The 26,446-nt window shown below is 39.9% G+C and overlaps 1 pseudogene; it reads left to right on the forward strand.

The window, feature by feature from the left end:
* Positions 1-18,884: 18,884 nt before the first annotated feature.
* LOC124082359 (protein transport protein Sec61 subunit alpha-like) lies at positions 18,885-26,222 on the forward strand (annotated as a pseudogene).
* Positions 26,223-26,446: the final 224 nt, after the last annotated feature.

Here is a 26,446-nt window from a genome sequence, read left to right on the forward strand (position 1 = left end):
AGTTTTATGGTATTTTATGGTGCTGGAGATTCAACCTAGAGTCTTTTGCATTCAAGACAAGCACTCTACCAATTTAGCTATATCAAGAGCCCTAGAAATGTTGTATGATTATTGTGGCCTAAGAAAATCTTTGAGTTTTTGAGGCAAGCAGTTGTGATTCTGATTTCAAAACCTGACTAGCCTCTTAGTATCTGTGGTATTGTAGAATTTTATTAATTTAGAATAGACATACAAATATTCTCTGAAAGTAAGGGAAATAAAGTATAAAATTCAAAAATATCTCCAGTTCCACATTTTTCCCTGTATCCCAGCAAATTGGCAATACTCTTTTATAGCTTTTTTTCTGATAAATATTATTTTATTTTATTTATTTTTTATTAGTTGCTCATGACAATACAATGATTTTGACATATCCATTTCAATTAAATGAGGTATAATTTCTCAGTTTTCCAACTGTACAGGTTGCAGAATCACATTGGTTATAAAGCCACGTTTATATATACAGCAATACTAGTGTGTTTTTATCAAAAGACATTATCTTTGACAATATGTGAATAAAAAAGTGGCTATTATATTACAGCCAGAGAAGATAGAGAATATGGAAATGTACTGGTATTGTACTTAGAGCTAAAGTGTCTTGAATTCTTTCCATTGTATCTTTGTAAACCCCATCATCTTAAGAGGAAGAAGCTCATATTAGGCTTATGAAGGAGAAGAGGCCATGTGGATGAGAATGTAAAGACAACAATGTACAGCCATCTCTCTTCCAGGAACAGGGTAACCGTGTCAAATAGCAGAGCATATGCTTGTAAAATTTCTGCTGAAATCAGAATAGCCCAGATAAACCCAGTTTAAATTTGGCTTACTCATAATCTGTTCATTTGAATCATGAATTAGTAAGTTTGCTGGTAGTTTGTAATACTTGATTGCTTGGTAATATTTGATAGCTTAAATACATTTACTAGAAACAGGAAACCAGAATTTAAAACATAGTAATTTTGAGTTAACTGCATAGATGTAGGCATGGAAGAAACACTGAATTTATTTTTATTGATTTGATGTTGAAAATCCTATAAAATGATTTTGAGTAATGCCAAAATGCATGTAGACATGAAAATGTTATTAGTACTTTAACTCACAGCATATTTTAAAACAAAAGATAAATCAGACAACCAGCTGGATCAATAGGATGAAGACCCAATGGCAAAAAAAAAAAAAAAAAAAAAAAAAAAGTTTTAATCTTTTTGTTCAGAACTAAATTTCAGTATCAACTTGTAGACAGATATGAAAACAATTCCCCCTTGATTTGCATCATTCTTTGGTCACTGTCTAATATATGAAAAGGCTACTGACCTTAACAGTTATCAGTTTGGAAAAAATGGCCTGCTTTAGGCAACTCTCATCTTATAGCAACCTCCTGGGTCTAAAAATACCATTTCTTTCTCATTTGGTTTAAAGGAGAAATATTGTTAAGGAAGATATATTTTCTCATCTCCGGTAAGAAAAGAGGGTTTCAGTAATTCAATGTTTTGCAGTCCAGGAAACCACAGTACTCAGATATATACTTGTGATATCACAGCCTTTTGCCACATATGGCTAATGAGTTTTTGGAATGTGGCTGATCTACATTGAGAAGTATTAGAAGTGGAAAGAAGTGTGAGATTTGAAAGTTTGATGAAGAATACATGTAGTTAGATAACAATTTTTATTTTTTCTATATTAGAATGATAAAATCATGGATATTTTGGGTTAAAAATATAATAGTTTTTTAGAAATTATAATTATAATTTTATTATGTAATAAAAATTTTAATTATTTTATCATTTAAATTTATTATAAAGTGCCAATTTTGTGATAACTTATAAGTTATAAGAATTTATAGAATTTTATTTAAAAATTATTTTAATTATTTATAAGAATTATTTATAAATTATTATAATTATTTATTTTACTTATGACCTCTAAAAGTTCAGTTACACATATATTTATTATTTTATTTCTTTCAAATATGATGCTATAAAAGATTGTCTACTTTTTCTAAAATCTAGCTGCATCAAAATTCCTAAACATGAGCTGGGTGTGTTGTTGCTTACCTGTAATACTGGTGACTCAGGGAAGTAAAGAAAGTTAATCACAAGTTTAAGGCCAGCCTCAAAGACTTAGTGAGATTCTGGCAAAAAATAAATAAATAAAATTTAAAAACAACTGGAGCTGTTCCTCAGTAATGCATCACTGAGGTCTATCACTGGAATTAAACAAACAAACAAAGAAACAAGCCTCATTTAGCTAGACTATGAAGGTTATGAAACCCAAAAATGTAAAGTAATTCCCACTATATTATTTGCATTTGTGAATCTGTCATTGACATTATTGTCACTGATAATTGATATAACATTATATTCAACATTAAATACTTTTGTTCTCTTGTATAGCCAGGTTTTCTTGCACATAGAAAGCTCTGTCTGAGAAGGAATATAACTAATATTTTGTTCTTTTTTGATCCTATGGCCTGAGTTGAAATTGTTTCACCTTATACTCAGAGGCAGAGGGGTCTGAGTTTGGTATTTTTTATATTCAGGAAAAATTATTCAATCAGAAGTGATTTGGGTGATAACTTTTGAATCAGAGCAACAACCAAAGAATAGAGGGTAGACTTCAAAATCTGGGACACAACTTATCTCTGTCTCAGGCAAATCTCTTGATTCATCTCCAGGTTTTGTGATGCCTAGGTGACTCTGTCATAGGCTATTTTTCTCTAACATTCAGGGTCTAGAGTATTTTAAAAAATGATAAGTCTCCAGGACTGGGCATTATGAAACAGAAGAAAGGGGCTGAGTAAAAGTAGTCAATAACTAATTGTCAGAACCTGGCCTTTCCTGAGGTCACCTTTGTAATCTTTTAACCCTAATCTAAATTTGATAGAGCTCAATATACTGCCACCTCTGGCCCTAAGAATGGGGTTGACAGTCAGGATTCTACTTTTTATCCTGTACCAGATTGGTGACCTCTGCCTGTCCAGAAAACAACTCTGAACTTTCTTGCCTACACCACTTTAGGGTGAATGTTAGACAGGATTAGGACATGAGAATTTTGAATCATGTAAATAATTCACATTATGGAGGAGCTGTGGTCCAAGGTGTTTTCAGTTTCTCTTTCCTTACCAGGTGGCAACCATTTTTAAAATGTGTGGTAAGCATGATTTTCCAAAATTTTATTTTTTCTCAGCTAATTCACTATATTATGTAGTATGGTTCCCTGGGACATTTCAAAAAACACAGATTTTGAAATCAACTATTCTTCTTAGTTTTGGATGGAGTTTTAAAAAGGGAGTGAGTGTGTTTGTGCATGTATGTGGTTGTACTTTCACATGAGAGGAACACGTAGTTATAACATGTAACTATTTAAAAAAAAGTAGTTGTGCCCAATGCCAGGTGTGAAACTGCATGTTCATAATCTCAGGATTTTAGTAGCTGAAGAAAGAGGGTCAATATATAATAAATAAAAAGTATAAAGGAGTGTGGAATGTTGCTAAATGTGTGGGCACTCCTGAATTTAATCCTTGGTATTAAAATTAAAAAAAAAATATTTGGACCTTTTGTCTATTTGTCTTTCATAAAAATAGACAACAAGTTTAGGGCCCCCTTAAGAAACTTTAGAGTGTGATGTCTCTTCAGTATCTGCCATGTCTTTGAGTGGTAATGGTGTAAAAATTACATGAAGTTTACCCAAGGTGCCCACAGCTTCCATGTTTGTTAAATTACCTAGAGAATACCAACTTGTATGTAAGCCTTCTTTCCTAAAGAGCAGCTTGTGGTCAGGAAATGGAGCACCTTGTTGGACTAATTGGAAGTTCTAGATACTCTAGAGATTATAGGAATGTTCTTTATAGGTTTCATCTAAATACATAAGATATTGGAATATTAATATTACTATCCCCAAATGTTAGGTTCATCTCCCAAGAAACACATTGATGCTCAGATGAATTGATTCTGTAACTGAAAAGAAAGACAAATATTATTTTTATCCTCCATTTTTTCACTCACCTAGAAAAAATTGATTATAAAGCTCAAGATTTTGAAAGGAGAATTAACTGTTCTAATAATTCAGAAAAAAATTCTTAATATGTTTTTGCAGAAGTGTTCAAAGAAAAACTCACTATATGATAATTGGAAGACATAATGGAGTGCCTCAAGTTTGGGGTGATAACAAAATATTTAAGTAAATAGAATGGTGGATGGAGAATGTCTCATTGTGTTTAACATTATATTACCTATGAAATGTAAATTTTCACTAATTTTTGAAAGATAAAAAAATGTTTCCAAAGAGAAAAGATAGAGGCAAATTTTAGAATAAAATTGTATTCAAACTAAGGTCAAGTTTTGAGCCTGTAAAAGAACATAATTAAAGGTTAAGTAAGAACTTAAATTCTATATTTGGCTATAGTTTTCATTTTTGTGGAGCTATTTTTAGAATATCAGATTGGAAAAAATCAGAGATAGGTAATAAGCAGCTTTTTTTTTTCTAAATCTATATTGCAATACTTCAAATTCATCAAACATAAGATATGGATGCATCTAAAATTTTAGGATGTTTGTACAAGAAAAAGCAAAAAAAACAAGGTGAAAATCAGGTGGACCAAAGGACGTTAGAACATTTATATCTTTCTGGGAACATTAGGATATGCCAGTTATCACAACTACCTGGTGGTTGAGACAGAAAGGTCAAAATTTAAGCTTAGTGTAGCAAGTTAGTGAGACACTGTCTCAAAAGGAAAAATAAATTAAAAGGGCTAGAATATATCTCAGTTGTAGAATGCTCCTGTTTCAAAAAAATAAATCAAAATTCCAAATGAAGGATCCTTTAACCTGAAGACAATGAATACTTAGGAGTTTTAAGAAAATTGTGTGTATGTTGGTTTGGGCTGATATGAGATGGCTCACTATTCCAAGGGTTTCACATAGAGAAGAAACTTAAGCTTCATTTTTTTTTCCTTTACAAATATTTTGTCTTTACCCCTGAATGTTAAAGTGTTCAATTAAATATTTATTTTATTAGTTGCTCAAGACAATACAATGATCTTGACATACATTTTATTCCAATACGGTATGAATTCTTATTTTTCCACTTGTACAGATTGCAGGATCACATTGGTTATACATATACACATGGGTGTATAACCAATTAAATATTTTTGATGAAAAAAATGGAAATATACAGAATGAGTATCTGAATCAGCATATTTAAAATAGTGAGGATTTTCTAAATCATAATGGGAAAGGGGCTCTTCACTGCTGTAGCAGAACAGAAAAATTGGAAGTAATATCTTCAAACAGTTATTTCCTAAAATGGACTATATGATGTCCAATTTTTCTCTCATATTTTTTATGTTCTATGCAAGTTTTCAATTGTCGACTTCCTGATTATATGATTTATAAGAAGCTGGTATGCATAAGTGTGTCCTTTTTTATCAGAATAAGTAACTTGAGCATGTAGATGTCGAGACCAATAATTTATAGAAAATTAATTATAAATATAAATGTTATTCTATTCTGGGGCTTGAAACTGGTACCTCAGTAAAATTTGGTAGGAGTGAACCCCAAACTTGTGGGATCTGTACTAAATGGTATCAGAATTGAATTATTAGACTATTAGTTGTTGAATTATTTGTTGTTGTGAAAATTTGCATATTTGGTATAAAAAGTGGTTGCAGAGTCAGGAGTGGTGGCACACACCTGTCATCACACATTCCACACTCCTTTATACTTTTTATTTATTATATATTGACCCTCTTTCTTCAGCTACTAAAATCCTGAGATTATGAACATGCATTTTCACACCTGGCATTGGGCACAACTACTTTTTTTTTAAATAGTTACATGTTATAACTACGTGTTCCTCTCATGTGAAAGTACAACCACATACATGCACAAACACACTCACTCCCTTTTTAAAATTCCATCCAAAACTAAGAAGAATAGGTAGGAAGAAAGTCAATTTCAGTCCAGTCTCAGTAATTTAGACGTCCTAAGAAACTTTGTGTGCCCATTTATCAATTAAAAAAAACTAAAACTTCTAGAAATGCATTTCAGAGGTAGAGTGCCCCTGAGTTAAATATCTAATTAATAATAATAATAATAATAATAATAATAATAATAATGCACAAAAAATCACAGATCAGAATCTTAACTAACTTCAGGTATGTAGTTTTTCACTAGTGATAATTGGGACCATGGAAAAAGTAGTATTTCCATGCTCTCAAGGAGGAATTTAGGGTTCCAGAACTTTTCAGAATTTTTTTGTTAAGTGCTTAGCATTCTCTCACTTCCTACTTTGAAATGATCCAGATGTGGATACAGTTTCACAGTGAGAGTGGTTTTCCAAATCTGGGAATGTTAAACCTGATGTGGCAGTTTCCTACTATCCCCCCTCCTCTCCCCTCCCATCTTCCCTCTCTACCTCATCTGCAGTTGTTCAATTCTCTCCCTTGTTTCCCCCCCTTTCCCCTCACAACCTCTTATATGTAGTTTTGTGTAACATTGAGGGTCTCCTACCATTTCCATATCATTTCCCTTCTCTCTCCCTTTCTTTCCCCCCACTCGTCTCTGCTTAATGTTAATCTTTTCCTCATGCTCTTCCTCCCTGTTCTGTTCTTAGTTGCTCTCCTTATATCAAGGAAGACATTTGGCATTTGTTTTTTAAGGATTGGCTAGCTTTGCTTAGCATAATCTGCTCTAATGCCATCCATTTCCCTGCAAAATCCATGCTTTTGTCATTTTTTAGTGCTGCGTAGTACTCCATTGTGTATAAATGCCACATTTTTTTATCCATTCATCTATTGAAGGGCATCTAGTTTGGTTCCACAGTCCAGCTATTTTGAATTGTGCTGCTATGATCATTGATGTGGCAGTATCCCTATAGTACGCTCTCTTAAGATCCTCAGGGAATAGTCCGAGAAGGTCAATAGCTGGGTCAAATGGTGGATCCATTCCCATCTTTCCCAGGAATCTCCATACTGCTTTCTAAATTGGCCTCACCAATTTGCAGTCCCACCCGCAATGTACAAGTGTACCCTTTTCCCCACATCCTTGCCAGCACTTATAGTTGTTTGACTTCAGAATGGCTGCCAATCTTACTGGAGTAAGATGGTATCTTAGGGTGACCTTGATTTGCATTTCTCTGACTGCTAGAGATGGTGAGCATTTTTTAATGTACTTGTTGATTGATTGTATGTCCTCTTCTGAGAAGTTTCTGTTCAGGTCCTTGGCCCATTTGTTGTTTGGGTTATTTGTTATCTTATTGTCTAATTTTTTTAGTTCTTTGTATATTCTGGATATTAGTGCTCTATCTGAAGTGTGAGGGATAAAGGTTTGTTCCCAGGATGTAGGCTCTCTATTTACCTCTCTTATTGTTTCTCTTGCTGAGAAAAAAACTTTTTAGTTTAAGTAAGTCCCATTTGTTTATTCTTATTATTAACTAGAAATGTGAAAATGTCTTTATGTGTTGTTCAAACATTTTTAAAGACTACAGTAATCATACTGTAGAGAAAACCTGGAAATATAAAGGTTGTGGAAAAGCTTTTAATCAAAAATCAAATCTTAATAAACACCAGAAAATTTATACTGGGGAGAAACCATACCAATGTACAGAATGTGGCAAAGCTTTTAATCAACGATCAAGCCTTACTCAACACCAGAGAATCCATACTGGGAGAAACCATACAAATGTAAATAGTGTGGCAAATCTTTTAATCAAATTCAAGACTTAGTAGACACCAGAAAATTCATACTGGAGAAATGTCATACCAATGTAAAGAATGTGGCAAAGCTTTTAATAGAAATTCACACCTTATTGAACACCAGAGAATTCATACTGGAGAAAAGCCACACCAATGTAAAGAATGTGCAAAGCTTTTAATAAAAATGCATTCCTTACTCAACACCAAAGAATTCATACTGGAGAAAAGCCATACAAATGTAAAGAATGTGGCAAAGCTTTTAATCAAATATCAAACCTTAGTAAACACCAGAGAATTCATACTAGAGAAAAGCCATACAAATGTAAAAAATGTGGAAAAGCTTTTAATCAAAGATCAAGCCTCACTCAACACCAAAGAATTCATACAGGGGAGAAACCATACCAATGTAAAGAATGTGGCAAAGCTTTTAATCAAAATACATGCCTTACTCAAAACCAGAGGATTTATATTGGAGAAAAGCCATACCAATGTATAGAATGTGGCAAAGCTTTCTATCAAAAATCAAGCCTAAATAAACACCAGAAAATTCATACTGGGGATAAACCATAGAAATGCAAAGAATCTGGCAAAGCTATTTCTATTACAAAAGTCTCACTGTTCACCAAAAAAAAAAAAAAAAAAAAATCATACTAGATAAGAGCCATATAATGTAAAGAATGTGGCAAAGTGTTAAGTATTCTTCAAGTGTTACCAAGCAAGATATCATTAATACTTGAAGTATTCCTCACATATCTTTAGACTGCAAAAGTCATTTTTTTTGTGAGATCACACCTTATTAGTCACCAGAAACTTCATACTGGAAAGAAAAATTCCAATTTCCCGGAGATAGTTGTGGAGAGCTGATTGAATAAATCCCTGCCCTTGCCCAAGTGGCCATGGAACAGGAGCCCATGGAAGTGGGCAGGAAGCACCTTAGTTCTCTTTCCTCCTGTGAACTTCTCCAGATTCACTTGCCCCTTCCTTAGTTACTCTGTATTGATTGGATTAAAATCATCTTTTTTTCAAAAGCTATCTTTGGACTTAAAGGCCACTTTTGTACCAAACCAACACATTAATAAAATTTTCTTATGACTGAAGTCTATGATCACATCAAAGTTTTCTTCATAACCTCAGATGGACAGCATAGTCCTTTGTCAAAGTTTTATTTATTTATTTAATTTTATTTTGGGAGGATACCAGGGATTGAGTTCAGGGATTAAATTCAGACTCCAGAGGGTCTTCACAAAAGAGAATGAAATGAAGCACACTACCCTTTCCCACTCCTAAACATACTATAGCATTTACTAGATAGACCAGGGGAAGCACTGTGTGGCTCTGCTTTCATATATATGTCATCCATTTTAGAGAACACTGATCCAATACGTGATGAAATATAATTGACCTTTTTTTCCCTTAAAAGAAAACCACAGCCCTTCACACTTTTCAAATCCATAATTTTGTTACATATGACAAAAAAAAACAATAATAATTGTTGAAAAAATGTTTCAATGAAAAGCATTTGAACCGATAAGTCCATCCTACCAGTAACTCTTATAAGGATACCATTGTGTCACCCAGGAAAATGCAGGTCTGTCTCCAGTCACAATATGAAAGCTCATAAAGTTACATCTTTCCCTGGACTCATCCTTAGCTCAGCCTTCAATATGCTTTTTCCAAGGGAATTATGGTTTTAACAGTTAATAAAGTATGAGAAAATCTCTTCTACTGCAGTACTTCAGGTTCTCACAAGATTCTGGAAGACTCAGTCTTTAGCTGGGCACAGTAGTACACACTTGCCATCCAAGCAGCAAGTGAGGCTGAGGAAGAAGGATCACAGGTTCAAAATGAGCCTCAGCAATTTCACCAGAATCTGAGCCACTTAGGAAGATCCTAACTCTAAATAAAAATATTTGGGGGATGTGCCTCTGTGGTAGATAGCACCTAGGTTTAATCTCAAGTACAAAAAAATTAAGATGGAAAGACTCAGGTTTTGTGGTAGTCAGACTTAGTTTTTGCTGAGTGTCAGTCTGAACAATTGCATCATTTAACATCTTTTTTTCCAAATGATAATAGCTATAGTTTCTGAGTGATCACCATAGTGCTATAAAACACAGATACCTCCACTTACATTTGCTGTCATAGAAATAACTCCATGATAATCCCACAATATTAAGATGGTGCCTCTGTTGATGAGGGTTTTATTTGCTATCCTCTGGTCAATTATTGTCTCACAACAGCCATGCACTAAACTCCTTGCAATTCTCACTAATCCAGACTCTGTGAGCAGTATCAGACCCTTAACAGACCTCCAGTAGGCACAGAAACATCTTGCAAACTCCACTATAGCTGTGGGCTTAGCTTTGGGCCTCACTGCTCAGTAATTCTCAGCCATGGCAGTGGTCACATCAAGTGGACATTGAGCCTTCTAGAGGCATTTCTGATTTTCAAGGTAGGGAACAGGATTATTAAACATCATCATGATGGACAAGCCCCTTACCAAAAACAAGTCTTTGGTCTCTAAGTTTAACTATGCTGAGGCTCAGGAAACCTGGGGTAGATCATATATTCCACACAAAAAAGCACTAGTATTTTTCTAATTCATTATTTTTCTCCCCAGGGTTTTAAGCACAGTGATTGACTTCCAGTATTTGAGGAAGGGAGGAAAGAAACAAAGGAAGGATCAGAAGGAGACACATAGCATATTATCTTCTGTGAAGACACAGAAGAAACTTAAAGCCTGAAGACAGGAGAATTATTAACTTGGGCCTGATTGTGGTGCTACTAGCTCTCTGACAAAGAATTCCACCATCCTTCCCAAAGCTTATAAGTGCCAGGTCAGTTGTCAATGACAAGAGAGATGCCCCTGCTTGAACAACAGTCAAGGTTCTTCCTAAGCAGGAACCTCATTGAGTAAGTAGTCTTTTCACCTCTTCTATTCCAAGAATGCACAGTGAGTCATTGAGCACTTCACCTGCATTTACATGAACACACACACACACACACACACACACACACACACACACTAACATGAGAGACCAAATCAGGTCACAGATTGTAAGCCCCAAGCATGCAACTGAATGGATCATAAAAATTAAGATTTGTGAGCCGCTCCAAGTCTTATATAATAAGGCTGGGCTGCAATCTGAGAATCCACATTTATATCCAGTTCTCTGGTGAAACTGATGTTTGTCTGGGGCCCACTCTTTGGGACCCAGGATCAACCATAGTATTACTTAAGGTAATCTACTTCTAGGTAAATGATACGGTACAGATGAGAATAGTGAGAGCATGAAGTTCAGGGAATAATTCTATAAAGTGGGCCCACTGTGCTGACCTCTACATGTATTCCTTTACATAAAGATATTAACATTCCACCCTCCCTGCCTTAAGTGGATAGGACATGCCACATTCCTCAGCAAAATATCTGTTATCTTCAGGAGAAAATTAGGTATGAAACAACGTCCATAAAAGGAATTCATGTTACCCTGAAGAAATAAACTTTTGTGACTCTTTCAATATACCAGATTCTGAAACACAGGGAGAAAAAGATATTTATTATTAACACTAAAATCTGCAAGCATTGATATTTAAGAATCCCTGAGAATCAGTAGCATTGGCTGAGGTGACCTAAAATTATCATAGCAATGGAAACTTGACAGTCTGATGTCATCCAGCTGTGAGTTCAAAGTAAAGTGGTAGGCCTGGGTGGGACTCTTTGGAAAATTCTCTGGGATACCCCAAAAAAATGGATTGTAGAAAAGGCACACTGTCTCTCTCTCCCCTCTCAGGGGACCCATTTTCTTCTATGAGACTGTCCCCTGTTTCTGTTTATCCCTTCAATAAACTCATGCCTATTATTCTGAATAAAATGTTTGAAATCTTTCTGACTTAACTACAAGTAAATCAAAGGCTAGCCATCTGTGCACTATTCAATATCATCCCACAACTGAGGTGGAGTCCTCAGACTCAGTTTGGAGAATTAGAGTTACCAGTTCACAGAATAACACAAATGACCCCTATGATCCCCCTCTACATGCAGTTTTCTATTTTTGCAATCTCCCCTGCACTCTGAGAGTAAAAAAAATGGAAGTAGCAGCTCCTCTATATCAGGATGCCAGGTTTTTCTACCCCAAATGTGGCCAAGTCTCCAAACCTCATTTTCAGGCTGTAGGTTCTGGCCACTACACCTCTAGTTTCTGAACACATCCATTTGTAAGTGTATAAATTTATTCATGGGCCTTGTTTTTTCCAGTTCTTTGCCCAAACATTGTATCATGTTATAACTCCCATTTTACCTTTTCTATGATTATTGCTTTAAGTGCTCTAGGAAGAGGACACCAGGTTTGACAGTGTACCCAGGAAGCCAGGCAGTGCTAGGCCATGCACATCTTTGCCCACTTTTCTTGTGCTTACATGCTGCTCAGATGTCTGCCTTAGACTAATTTTCTTTGGAAGACACAGAGGCCCCTAACCCCAAAAGCAAGAAGATTATTTGAGTGTAGGGAGGAAATAACAGTTACTCTGCCGAGAAGAAAGTCAGTATTAAGGAACCTGGTTTAACCATCTGGCACAAACAGCTGTGACAGTGCTGTATTGCATCAATATCTCCTAACTCCTGGCACAAGGTTTTTCTTTTATTCAACTGATTATATTTCTACCCCAAATGACATTGATCTCCTATCTCTAAGGACAGGGCATGCAAACTTCTCAAAGCTTTCCCAAAGAATTCATGCTAGGAAGCTCATCCAGGTGTGCCAATTTTGTCCTAGTTAATAGGAGATGCCACACCAAGAAGAATGGCACTGTATTTTGCAGAGTGCTTGTGGTCTTGAGGAATATTTTTTTCTAAATTTTAAGGCTTGGAAGGGACATTCATATGAGAATGAATGTTTCAGTCTTGCTTGGGGGTTGAGCCCTGCCCTTTACCTCAGAGGGCTTAAAATTCAAGGTGACTATTCACCAGTTAACTCTTTACATCTTCTTCCTACTTTAGTATTGTAAGAGAACTCCAGGTCACTAGTACCTGCCAACTGCCATGGCAACAGTTTTCTGTGTCTGTTTCTCTGTCTCTCTCTATCCTGCCAACCTTTTTCAGAAGGATCCCACAGGGATTTCCTTCATCATAACTGTGTAAGTCCATATTTTGACATGCTGCTTGTTAACACTGGGATAAAACTAAAGCTGTGGTCCATTTCCTTGTTGTGTCTGCTACCTGTACTAAACATAAAATACTGGGAGAGTGTGGATCATGTCTGTTATTACCAAGAATCTGTGCCAGCATTAAGCTGAGCTCCTGGACCAATGTTCCATAAAGTGGTGGCTGCATTATTTTAACCTCAAAAATTCAAGAGGATACCTACCTTAAGTTTTGACTCTCAGAAACACATGGCACACGATAGCTGGGAGGTTCTTGGGCACATTGGTACCAGTCTCAGCTTGGCATAGATAAGGAACTGGTCTTTGGGTAAATGGCTCATCCCTCTCTCCAAGATCTGAAGAGCAGACCTGTTTCCATTCACCTACACTTCATTTGGAAAGGTGTGGGTTTTGGCCCCAATATATTTCATTTCTTTTTGCTCCATCCTCCCTTCCATCTTCTCACCCCATATCCAGTTTCTCATAATTACAGGCAAGAAAACTGGGTACAAGTCATCCCTGGACTCATGATCATGTGCCTTACGCTTCCCAGTCAACCCTTCAATAAAATATTGTCCTCACTTCATAAATAAAGCAAAACTTGTTTTCAAAATGACAGGGAAGCTCTTACTGAGAAGTAAAAGTCAAAAAAACTTAGGAGGCAACATCACTAGCAATTACAGAAATGCAAATTAAAACTACACTGAGATACCATCGCATTCCAATTATAATGTCATTTATCAAGAATATAAGTAAAAACAAATTTTGGTGAGGATGTGAGAAAAAGGAAACACTCAAAGATTGTGGTGAGACTGCAAATTTATAAAACCTCTCTGGAATGCAATATGGAGATTCAAAACAAAATTAAAATAGGATTTAAACCCCCTTCTGAACCAAATATCACATTCTTTGGCATATATACAAAGGACTTAATGTCAGCATACTACAGTGAAACAGCCACATCAATGTTTATAGCAATAAAATTTACAATAGCTAAGCTCTGGGGCCAAGCTAGATACCCACCAAAATATAAATGGATAGATAAATTTTTGTATATATATATATAACAAAATATTACTCCACCATAAAGAAGAATGACTCTATGACATTTGCCAGTAAATAAATGGATATGGAAACTGACATGCTAAGTGAAACAAGCGAAATCCCCAAAAATCATAGGTGGAATATTTTTGCTGTTATGTGGAGGCTAAACTACAATTAATGAGGAAGGGAAAGAGAATATGATCAGCAGATTATCCAAGGAAGCATTCAAGACAGGAATAGGAAAGACAGTAGAATGAATCTAACATGAGTTAGATTGTATGCATATGAAAATATATAAATGAATTCCATCATCATGTCCACCCACAATGATGAGATTCACAATTATAATAATTATGAAATATTTTTAAATAGACACAATATCTTTCTTTCCTTCTTTCTTTCTTTCTTTCTTTCTTTCTTTCTTTCTTTCTTTTGTGGTCCTGAGGATTGAACCCAGTTCTTCACATGTATGAGGCAAGCACTTTAGTGATTAGTTATAGCCCCAGGCCCAAATAATTATAAATCATATATAGAAATTACTATGCTTGTATAATTTTATCAAAGTGGATTCTATGTCATGTAAAATTAAGAACAACTAAAATAAAATAGATTAAAAAATAGTGAATAGAAACATGAAATAAAATTGATAGCATCATAGCCTGATGCTGAAATGACTTTAGGTTCATTCCAGAATTTTCTGAATCTTTTTCAAAGTGTAGTTTTCCAAAGGTATTCAGGCCTGAAAGAAAGGTAGAAGTTCAGGATGCTCCAAAGAGAAGCAGAAGGGACTGCAATCCCGCTGCTTTGATATGCAGGTGAAGGGATCCAAGGGAGCATATAATCTCAAGGCACCCCACATTTAACTAGGGCAGAGAGGAGCAGGGTGCCTGATTATATGTTTATTTAATGGTACATATATGGAGAAATTTATGGAATTAGGAAAATCTGAAATTAATTTTCCTGAATTCACAATGAAAGCCAAATATTTTTTTTTCCTTGAAGAGTGAGACCTTTGATCCTCTTTCAAGTCTCTCTGTATTATGTGACTTTTTGCACCCCTGATATTTGGGGAGCAAGATACGGAGCTCTTTTTTGAATCAGATACGCTCTGTTTGAATCAAAACAAGCAGGCAGGGATGAACAGTTAATAATGCTGTTTTTCTTTTTCTTTGTAAACTGCTGAGTTTCCATGTGCAATTAAGGATACACCCCTGGGAAGAGTATTTTTTTTTTTTTTTTAGGAAGGCAGGTGAGTGCCAAGGTCCCAGGATCCAGGTGAGTTTTGAGAACCAGACAGAATGCCCAGGTCTGCCTTGGTCAGTGCAAAGCTACCATAATGTGGCCAGCACAGCTTTTGGCTCAAAAAATGGATAACCAGTGAGCAAAGGAGTCCAGTGACAGCTGGGATTTACACATGTCTGTACTGTCTGATGTCTCTTCTGTGCTTATCTTCTTATCCTGCCTCCAGATTAAACTCAGAGAAAAAACAGGCTTTAATGTTGCCATCCATTTCCAAGTCTACTCAAGGGCACCTGCCAAGCCTGCTGGAAGCCTTTACCAATGTAGGCACACATCATTGTCAGTGTTTATTGGGCACTGACTTTTTTTTTTTCTGTTGCTACTCATTTGTTTTAGCTACATGCCCCAGGTATCCAATGTATCAGTCAAATCCACTGGCCTTATACAAGATGTGTTGACAACTTCCCAAGAGACTGAAAGGCCACATCCATTGTATATTTTTACACAGATAAAAAGATAGAAATTCAGCACTCTAAAGAATGTTTTGTAGTGGTCTTATTATAGGAAGTGGTCAAGGTAATGAAACTTTGAAGAATCAACCTCAATTTCTTAACATTAGAACCAAACAGAATTTAGCACTCTGGTAACTAGAAACACACATTTCAGAGAGGGTGCATTATTTAGCTCATTTAAAGGGAGATGCATAAGATAAAAACGATGCTTTCATGATGTATCCAAACCTTCCAGGGTTCTAAGCACAAAAATTTCCTGAGCACAATTACATGTTTGCTCAGCCTTTACACTAGGACCTATGATTATTTATAAGGAGGCATTTATAGGTAAAATGCAGCAGTCCAGAGAAGACCAATCCAGGCAAGCCCTCATCTGGGATCACAGCTGGAAAAATATTTTGACATTACCTTCTGTTTGTATGTGGGGAGGCAGTAATTTCAGGGCACCTGCAATGGAAACATTAGGTTATATCAGGACATGGGTGGTAGAGTGGATATTTATATATTTGGATTCCAGATTTTCTACTTCAATTATTATCCAAATATTTTATTCTGTAATCCAATGTATGCAGGCCTCTGCATATATTTACTTATTTCTAATCAGTGTATAAAAATTTTCAATGGGATTTTCACCTACGGAAACAGCCAGGATGGTCAGTGTTAATTGTTGTCTTATATGTAAGACAAATTATTTGCAGAGATCCTTGTAGACCACCAAAAATCTACTTGTCAATTCTGTCTCCTGTAAAAAGAGCAAGTGCACCACAAAACCCACAGTGATATCTGTGGTCTGAGGTTAGCTGAGCCTTCTGTAGAATTGTCTCCAAAAGACAAGATTGAAGATGACCATATTATGCCAGAACAAATACCCAAAATGGAGAATCCCCTAAACTCTTGGAACTTAAACCAATGTTTAGACAATTGTATGTAATGGGCCCAAGGCCATAAAAAATATTTAGGTTAATTTGTCATGTTAATGACATTCAAAGCTTTTTACAAACTTGTAGAACATGTGGGGCAGTAGGTCCAGCCCACGAGCTCCCATTGTATCAAGAATGCTCTTATCTGGAAGTCCCAGGGTTGATTTTGGTTATCTCTTATAAAAATACATTCTTTGGAGTATATAGAGAACTATAGAACTGAACATTAGGAGAAGACTCAGCAGTTCCATGGGTTGCTCTGTGGTTAGGGATCAACAAACAGTAAGATGGTTACCCAAAGACATCAAGCACCTAATTTCAGGAACTTGTGAACATGTTAGGTTAAAAGGTAGAGGGTAATTATAGTTGAAGAAGCAGTGGAGAACTGACAAAGATGAAAAGAAGGGAACAATGAAAAAGGGTAGTCTTGGGCTGGGGATGTGGCTCAAGCGGTAGCGCGCTCGCCTGGCATGCGTGCGGCCCGGGTTCGATCCTCAGCACCACATACCAAAAAAAAAGATGTTGTGTCCGCCGAAAACTAAAATAAAATGTTAAAAAAAAAAAAAAAAAAAAAAAAAAAAAAAAGAAAAAGGGTAGTCTTCTAGCTAATGCAGCAAATTTAGTATGTCTACTCTATGTTAGGCATATACTCAAATGCTGGCATCTCTTTGCCTTAGCATCCTGTATATAGGCTTTAGCCCTGAGAGTCATGTTCAAATGTATTTCATCTATACATTTCAGGAGCAGAGGTCTATTCTTCCAAGATTCCTCTGCTCCCTCTGGGAAAAGAAAAGCTAATTATGCCTTTTGTAGTGTCTTTAAGAGAAGTAGTAATTAAATCCTTATACCCAACTTGTAACAGTTCTCTTTTTTAAATTGCTGAGGATGGACTCAATTTTGTGATCCTTCTGCCTTTGCATCCTGAGTCACTGGGTTTAAAAATGGGTGATATCACACCTGGCCCAAATAATTTTGTAATCTTACCTAGCCTTCAACCATAGGTTTTGACCCTCTAAAACATCTTTCCTTTTATGACTATATTTGGCCTGCTAGTATGTATAGTAGATATAAAGTCCTGGTGCATCTAAATAGATAAAAGAATGTGAAGGATATTCAGGTACTCTCTGTAAACTTCATCAGAACGAGGACAATATAAGACTAACAAACCTCAAGAAAGAAAGCTGTTTGAGCAGAAAAGTATCCTGCGTGAACAACTGATATTTAGAAAAGTTGAGAATAAGTTGCATTCAGAATCTTGAATAGGTGATTATGGTTTTATTTTTTCTAAGAATATTAAAAAATCATGTTTATTTTCTTGATTTATTGAATCTAAATAGTAAACCTTTTCATTTCAAAGATGAGTATAGCTTTGTTTTACACATATAGTCTTATTTTAAAATTAAATTATTCTTTGTGTGCTTTGGTAATTATTCTTTTCATTTTCTTCTCTTTCTCTATTAAATGGAAATCTTGATGTTAAGTAATGCTTAACTTACCTCTGTGAGAAAACTTATGCAACCAGTCATCAGATTATGACACAAATACTGGGTCTGAGCAATGGCAATCTTCTGCTTAATTTCAGGTTTTTGTGCTTAAATACCATCCTGTAGCCTACATGACAGAAATATGAAAGCATAAGTGTACTTTAATGAGTTTTACTGGAATTAGAATTATATAGGTTAAATATTTCAAACCTTCAGTGAATATTGTGATAGAGGGTTTGCCAGTAATGATCTAGACTGAGAAGTATGGGCAGTAAAAGTCATCCCAAGATAATGGGAAATTTAATTGTCCATATTTAAGTAATTTAAAATCCATGAACTTATTACCATTTCATTTCCATTGCCCAAAAAAGGTATGTTTAATTTACTACTGTATTGGAAGTCACAATTTAATGCTTGAATGAAGGTCTGATTGTTATAATAGAGTAAATCCATATGTGAAAACTGAGTCATATTAAGTTTGAATAATAATAAAAAATAATTCTAGGAGATATGGATTCCAGTCCTGCTTCCACTCCAACTCTGACCTTGAGAAAATAATTTTTAATCCCTTTGTTTTCATTTACTCATGTCAAAAATGAAGATGGTGTATTGAATACTCCTAAGATTCTTTCCAGTGTTAACATGCAACTGTGCTGTTAAGAATGTTGAGATCTTATAGCCACTTTAGCCTCTCCCTCTATTTTTCTTCTTCTATGCAGTCTTTAAATAGTTACTGAGCACTTATCTAGTGCCAGGTGTTGTTCTGGTTGCTAAGCAGAGAAAGGCGAGGGAAGTCTAAAATGAACTGTCCTTGATGACGGAATGGGTTAATAAGCGAGGTCTTTTAAGGTGAGTATAAAAGCTCAGAAGACACCAGCAGGATATAATAGTAAGGAGCACTGAGCTGTGGTAAGGATCCTTTAAATCAAGAGTTAATGATAGCCTCTTTGTAAAAGTAACATTTTAAAAATCATTTCATGAATTTATAATTAATGTACAACAAAATGCACATATTACAAGCACACGGATTGATGAATTTTAACAACTGTGTGCACAGAAGGAATCACCATACTAGTGGTTAAAGTTTTCTCTACCCTTTTCTTCTGCCCTGCCCTGCCATTAATCTAATTTCTTTTACGTAGTTTAGCAGTTGTAACTTATCCCAAAATTTTATAGTATTTGAATCATTGAATATGAAATCTTTTGTGTCTCACTTAACTCAGTAAACATAGTTTCTGTGATATTTCTACCATGATAATTAATAATAAATATAACAAACATTTTTTGAGTACCAGTTACTGTTGAAGTGTTTTGCTGTCCAGCCTCAGCAACTTAGTGAGGCCCTAAGCAACTCAGTGAGACCCTGTCTCTAAATAAAATATAAAAAGGGCTGGGGACAGGGCTCAGAGGTTAAGTGGTCCTGGGTTAAATCCCTAGTACCAAATAATAATAATAATAATAATAATAATAATAATAATAATAATAATACTTACATTCAAAATGATATCTAAACTTTCATGTCTTGTAAGAATATTTCAAGGACAGTTAACAGGCCACAGAGTAATACTGCCTCATATGTCTTAGCAAGAACCTGCACTGCAAGGATAAAGGAGTGTTGATTTTAGCCAATTGTCTTCTGGTAGACATTTCAGTCCTTTCTCAGTCACAGTTTTCATTGAAGTGAATATCCTAGGCAATCATCTGCACATATTTTAGCAGTTGTTCTTAGCAAATAAGATTCTAAAAATTAAATTGCTACACCAAACCACTTGTTCAGGCAAGAAGCAGTTAGGTCGATGATTACAAGTTCAAGGACAGCCTTGGCAAATACGTGAGACCCTGTCTCAAAAAGGGCTGGGGTAGAATGACTGTTCCTGGGTTCAGTCCGCAGTATTGCCAATTTGGGGTGGAAGGCACTGGGGACTGAACTCAGGGACAGTTAAACCCTGAGCCCCATCCACAATCCTCTTTTCTATTTTATTCAAAGACAGGGTATCACTGAGTTGCTTAGAGCCCCAATTTGGCTGAGGTTAGCCTCCAATTTGCAATCTTCCTGCCTTAGTTAGCCTTCAGAGCCACTAGGATTACAGGCATGCACCATGACACCTGGCTTACAAATTTTAATAAAGTAAAAATTGCAAAACATGTGAGACTTCTTAGGAGAGGGAAATTGACTTTTTTTTTCCTTTTTTTTTTTTTCTTTTGGCCTCTGAACCTGAATCTGTTATTTGCTGGGAAGTCTCTCATGGAAAATATCTGCGTGCATTTTCGTGTTTTCTTGGAATTGACTGTGGAGCTGGGTCTCAGACTCCAGTGCAACATCATCAAATTGAGGAAACTGCAGCTGGGTCCCTGCAGGGCACCTGAGAGATCCCATGGGAAAGACTGGACGTCAGGAAGGAGGTCCAGTGGTGACACTTACAGAAGAGTAAGCAAAGTGACACCAGGCTCTTCCTAGAATTTCAGAAAATCTAAGGTGAATTGAGGATCTGGGGATGCAAAGCAGCTGGGCCCCAGGCGTGGATATGGGGGTGAAAGCTGGGTAGGAGTCAGGGTGTCTGCCAAAACCTCCTGGCTTTGAGGGGGGGGCTGCCTTCAAAAGGAGCGGGAGCAGTGGTGGCCACAGAGAGCCAGTCAGCAAAGGCTTGGGCTGCTGCAGCCAGCCAGAGGATCACTTTGCTCTGGAGCAGGATGGTGAGTGAGGGGACAGTTTTGGAAGGAATGATTTGCTGTCCCTGGGAGACAGCCTGAGAAAATGGCTGGGGAACTGGCATAGCCATCCAGCCTGAGCCAGCAAGTGTGACATCAGAATGAGGGCCTTAGGACTTAGCAAGAGATGAAGGCCACAGACAACTGAGATGTGGAGGTGGCTGCCCTTGGCCACCTCTGGGATCTGGCTGGGGCAGATGGGCTACTTGGGGAGCTTTGAGTGGTGCTGTAAGGAGCCAAAATGGTGGAGCCATGGGGACACCCCCAGGATGGGCAAGAAGAGGGTGGAGCAGGCACTGGTGGCTTGCAGCTAGAAGGGCCACCTGTTACCAGGAGTGCCACCACGGCTCAGCTTGCGACCTGGAAAATGGGGTGTGGAAGGGTCCCTAGGGTGGAGAGAACAGTTGGTCGTTCTTCCCTGAGGTGGGGGACAGTCCAGGCTGGGAGGAAGGTGGACAGTACAGACATTACAGGGCTCTCGCCCCCGGGTGACACTAGCACATGAAACAACTCAGTTCCCAGAGATCAGCGGGTAGTGACTTGCAAGAAATGACCACGTTAAATATTCAGAAATCTCCTAAGGGCCTTACCCTGCCATTACTGTCACTTACCTTTCATTCCAGACACTTGTCAGGCAGCTGCTGTTAAGCACCAGGCACTTCTGTGGGTGCTAAGAATACAAAGGGATAACATAAGACATGTGAGGGTCAGTGTCATCCCAGGGCCCCGGGTCAGATTAGAGCGGAGAAGGAAGATGGGGTGACTGGGGAAGAGTGTTACAGGTCTGTCTACAGAACCTGGCAGGTGGAAAGGCACTGGGACAGAGATGAGCTGGTGTGTTTTAGGGTAGGTGTATGGCTCAGTGGGACAAGTGAGGGGAGTTCAGAGAAGTCATTGGTGGCAAGAGGAGCAAGGACAAGTTCCTGCTTTCTCCCCCTGGGATTGCTTAACTTCATCCTTTACAGAATGCTCAAGCTTTCATGTCTCCAGATTCTCGACCACAGGGACACCATCTGTTGTCCCACACAGCCAGAGGCAGCAGGGAGAGGGGCTGTCAGAAGACCATCACAGGGATGCTAGGGGGCCAGAGAAAGCTACGACAGCATTTCTGTCACAGACATCCCATCCATGTGTCTACAGGACAGATGGCCCATCTGAGTGGCTGTTTAGAAGGTGTCCTGCTGTCCCAACTCTGGGGTGACAGGAAAATGCTATCCCAGGGAGAGACTGGGATGTCTGAGTCCCCAGCCGTTAGCCACTCTGCCCACAGAGGCAACGTCTAGGGAAGCACCGACCTGGCAGCAGGGCCCATGGTGACAGTTTTTCCAACTGTGCTTTTGTCCTAAAGTCAGTCTCATACCATTTCTGAAGTGCTCGGACCTTGGTGAACCTGTGCTGCAGTGTCCCTGGCTGGTCTGTTTCCTGTTCCTCAGGCCAGGCCCCTTTCTGCCTGTTGCTGAGGATGAGGCAGGAGGATCTCAACTTGGAGGCCAGCCTTAGCAACAGCACAGCCTCTGCAACTCAGCGAGATGCTGTGAATGAAATACAAATAGTCTGGGGGTGGAGTTCAGTGGCCAAGGGCCCTTGGGTTCCATCCCTGGTGTCAAAAAATATCCAGACCGCGATTCCTTGACTATGTGTGCTGTGAGTCTCCTGGCTGAGTCTCCTAGCTGATTCTGTTCTCCTGCCTCTGCTTTGGCCAGGAGGAGGCCTAAGACCCAGCGGAGTCCAGCCCCTTGTTCTTCCCTTCATGTCTGTGTCTTCTTCTGCCAACAGCCATAGAATTGGAGGGTGCCATCATTGCACTGTTCCATTTCTGAGCCATGCACACAAAGTCCGAGCCCTTAGAGAGGCTTTCTCCCACCAGAACCTCCCAGACCTCATGAACCTCATCGCCTCCACCTTTTTCTTCTCTGTGGTCATCCATTTCCAGGTGTTTCCAGCATGAGCACAGGTTGTCTGTATTTTTTTTCTTTATTTTTTTGGTACCAGGGATGGAACCTAGGAGCACTTAACCCCTGAGACCCATCCCCAGCACTTTTTGTATTTTATTTAGAGACAGAGTCTCACTGAGTTGCTGAGGCTGGCCTCCAATTTGCAGTCCTCCTGCCTCAGCCTCCAGAGCTGCTGGTGATGACAGGCCTGCGTCACTGTCTCTGGCTTCAGCATAATTGTTTTTCTTTTTTTTTCTGTTTTGATATGAATGGCCATAGAGTGGACTTTAGTAGATTTTGAAACCAGTTTTTCTTGGTTTTTTTTCTGTGTGTGCCCCAAGCACAGTGGGAGTGAGGGAAGGGGCAGGTGCTCTCCAGCACTGTCAGATGTCGGGTCCCCAGAGCTGGTGCCACCTCTCGTGTCTCTGGACCATAGGGGGCAGCGAGGCAGTGAAGGACGCCCTGTTCTGTGTCCTCAGGGCTTCCGGGTGACCTGCCTATCAAGACTGTGCTCTACCCGGGCCAGTACCACACCTACCCCATTGAGCACTTCTTCACGTCCATTGTCCCAATCGTCCTGAAGTCCGCCCTGGTCCCCATCTCTACATCATCTCCCAGATGCTATTGGCCCAATTCAGTGGGCATCTGCTCATCAGCCTGTTGAGCACCTGATCTGTCAGTCAGATGTTCCCAAGGAGCCTCTCCTGGCCACAGAGTGGGTGGCCCTGCTCAACATCTGTGCATCTTGCTCCTGACCAAGTGTCTCACCCACAGATCTCCTCCCCTGTGTCCTTTTCCAAATTCTGTGCAGGACGTTTTTTTAACAGGGACTGAACCCAGGGGCCCTTGACCCCTGAGCCCTGTTCCAGCTCTATTCAGAGCCAGGGTCTCACTGAGCTGCTTAGATCCTTTCTAAGTTGCTGAGGCTGGCCTCCAACTTGCCATCCTCCTACCTCAGCCTCCTGAGCTGTGGGGTGACAGGCATGTGTCATTGTGCCTGGCTGCAATCACAGTCTTTGATCTGCTCTGGGTTAATGTCTAAGATCAGGTTCAGTAGACAAAGCGTCCCAGACCTTCTTCCCAGGACACGTCTGTGTCTGTGTCTGGCCTGTGTTACTACCTGTCTCTGCCAGAGTCCTTTGGCTCCATGTTGGAGGACCCTGTCCATGCAGTAGTGTACCTTGTGTTCATGCTGGGCTCCTGTGCCTTCTTCTCTGAGACCTGGGTCGAAGTCTTGGGCTCCTCTGCCAAGGATGTAAGTATGAACGGATGTTCTTAAAGTGTCACTCGGTTTGTTGCTTTGTCACAGTTGTGGTTTGTGACATGCAGATGGGCCACCCACCTTGGTGAGAGTTCAGAGCATTAAGGACAGACCGACAGAGCTCAGCTATCAGCAGCAGGACTGAGATCCTGAAGCCAGAGTGGAAAATCACACCTTGCCTGGTCTTCTACTTAAGGCACCTTGTTGGTTCAGGGACACTTAACCCCTGATCCACCTCCCAGCCCTTGTTAGATTTCATCTGGAGACAGGGTCTCGCTGAGCTGCTCAGGGCCTTGCTAAGTGGCTAGGGCTGGCCTCCAACTTTTGATCCTCCTGCCTCAGCCTCCCAAGCACTGGAATGACAGGGGTGCACCCCCGGCCCTTAGGGCATTTTTAAAGTCCATATAAAGACGTAGAGCTGCAGAAAAATCCCTTTAAGTGTCCAGCAGCTAGAGACCTTTCCCTACTAACCTACCTCTGAGCCCATCCTCTGCTATGGGCATCATGAAGGTGGCCAAGCAGCTGAAGGAGCAGCAGATGGTGATGCAGGGCCACCGAGAGATGTCCATGTTGCATGAGCTCAACCAAGAAGTGCAGTACCTGCCCCCAGGCTGCAGGTGCAGCTCCTGGGCCTTGAGCATCAGTAAGCCTTGGGGTCTCCAGTGTCCATGGGTCTCATTCTTGGATCACAGGGTAGGCAAAGTCCCTGTGTCATTGGATATTCATGAACCTGCTAAGTGCTGGATGCTGGGGATATGGAAAAAGATGCCTGCTGCCCTCAGCAGGGAGCCAGGAGCACGCAGCCTGGTGACCCAGCATGGAGATCTATAGGGATGGTGCTGGAATTAGGGGACCCTCACCTCTGCTAATGCTGGTGGGATGATGCCCTAGGCATGCAGGAGCATGTGCCCAGGTTTTGAGCACAGAGTGGGGCTCCAGATGGACCTGAGCTGAAGCACCAGTCTCTGTGGGGCATGCCTGAAGGCAAAGGCAGGAGGATGGCAAGGTGCAGGCCAACCTCAGCAACTTAGTGAGGCCCTAAGCAACTCAGTGAGACCCTGTCTCTAAATATAATACAAAAAAAGGTCTTGGGAGAGGGTTCAGGGGTGGAGCACCCCTGGGTTCAATCCCCAAGACTGAAAAAAGACAGATGGTGGATGTGGCTGAGAGGCCAGCAGAGTCGCAGAGGGCTGGTGGTGTTTGAAGTGGGGAGGTCATTTCCAGCAGACAAGGCCATGGCAGAGAGGAGGCCAGAGACCAGCTGGGCCATGGCCAGGTGGCCCGTGTGGCCATCATCTTGGGATGGAGAGGGGGGAGGGTGGGAGAGGCCCCAGGATGCAGGTGCCCAGGGCAGGAGGAGTGCCTGCTGCAGTGGCACCTTGTCCTGAATTGAGTGCTTCCCCTGGCCTCCCTGGTGACCTCTGCCATTTTCTTAGCTCTTCCTCTGCCACTCGGCAGCAGCCACAGTCAGAAGGGCTGTGTCTACAAAGTCAGGTGGCAGCCCAGGTTGTCCTGTGGGTTCTCACTTGGTGACATTTCCTGAAAGAAGCAACTATAGGAAAAGCCAGTTGCAAATTCTATGTTGCTTTCGAGTCCTTGGTAGGGACAGTGGCCATTTCTAGAGACATCTTCAGCATTTGGGTCTCATCCCCATCCTGCCAACCCCCTTACTTAGGACCAAACCCAGGGTCACTTGACCCCTAAGCCACGTCCCCAGCCCTTTTTATATTTTGTTTAGAGACAGGGTCTCGCTGAGCTCCTTAAGGCCTTGCAAAGTAGCTAAGTCTGGCCTCCACCTTGTGATCCTCTTGCCTCAGCCTCCCGAGTTACTGGGGTGATATGTGTAGACCATTGCATCCGGCAGCCTTTCAGTTTGGACTCGTCACAGTTCCCTAGCAGAGACTAGGTCCCGTAGCATTAGTGGAGGCACAGGGGTGTTAGCAGATGATGCTTAAGGGAGGTGGTGGGACCTCCTGAGGTTCTGGTCTCAGTCATGGGCAAGACTGGTGGCCAGCTTGGGGGCTCTGTTGTGGCCCGGGGTGGACTGCTTGCCCTCTCTCAGGTACATACCCATGGCAGCAGCCTCTGGGGGCCTGTGCCTTGGGGCCTCTTGGTCCTGAATGCTTTCCTGGGTGCCATCGGCTTGGGAATGGGGATCCTGTTGGTGGTCAACAACATCTCCCAGTCCTTTGAGATCTTTGTCCAGGAGCAGAGCAAAGTGGGCAGCATGGGCACCCTGCTCTTCTGAGAGCTACGCCTGCCTGAGGACCAGAGAAGATGCTGGGCAGTGCCTCGGAAGGCAGTGGTGGCCGGGGGCAGCGGTGCTCTGGTGCATGGGGATGTCATCGTCTGGCTGACATCTGCCCCTCCTCTCCACTGTGGTGCGGCCACCCTCAGTGGGGCTCCTCTCCTCCTTCTGGCTTTGGCAGCTGCAGCTGTGACAAGGATGGGGAGTGCTGTCCCCATTTTCTG

The sequence above is a fragment of the Marmota monax genome, unplaced genomic scaffold (assembly GCF_021218885.2).
Source record: "Marmota monax isolate L192 unplaced genomic scaffold, Marmota_monax_Labrador192_F-V1.1 WCK01_AAM20220418_F8-fsc00179, whole genome shotgun sequence".
Lineage (NCBI taxonomy): Eukaryota > Metazoa > Chordata > Mammalia > Rodentia > Sciuridae > Marmota > Marmota monax.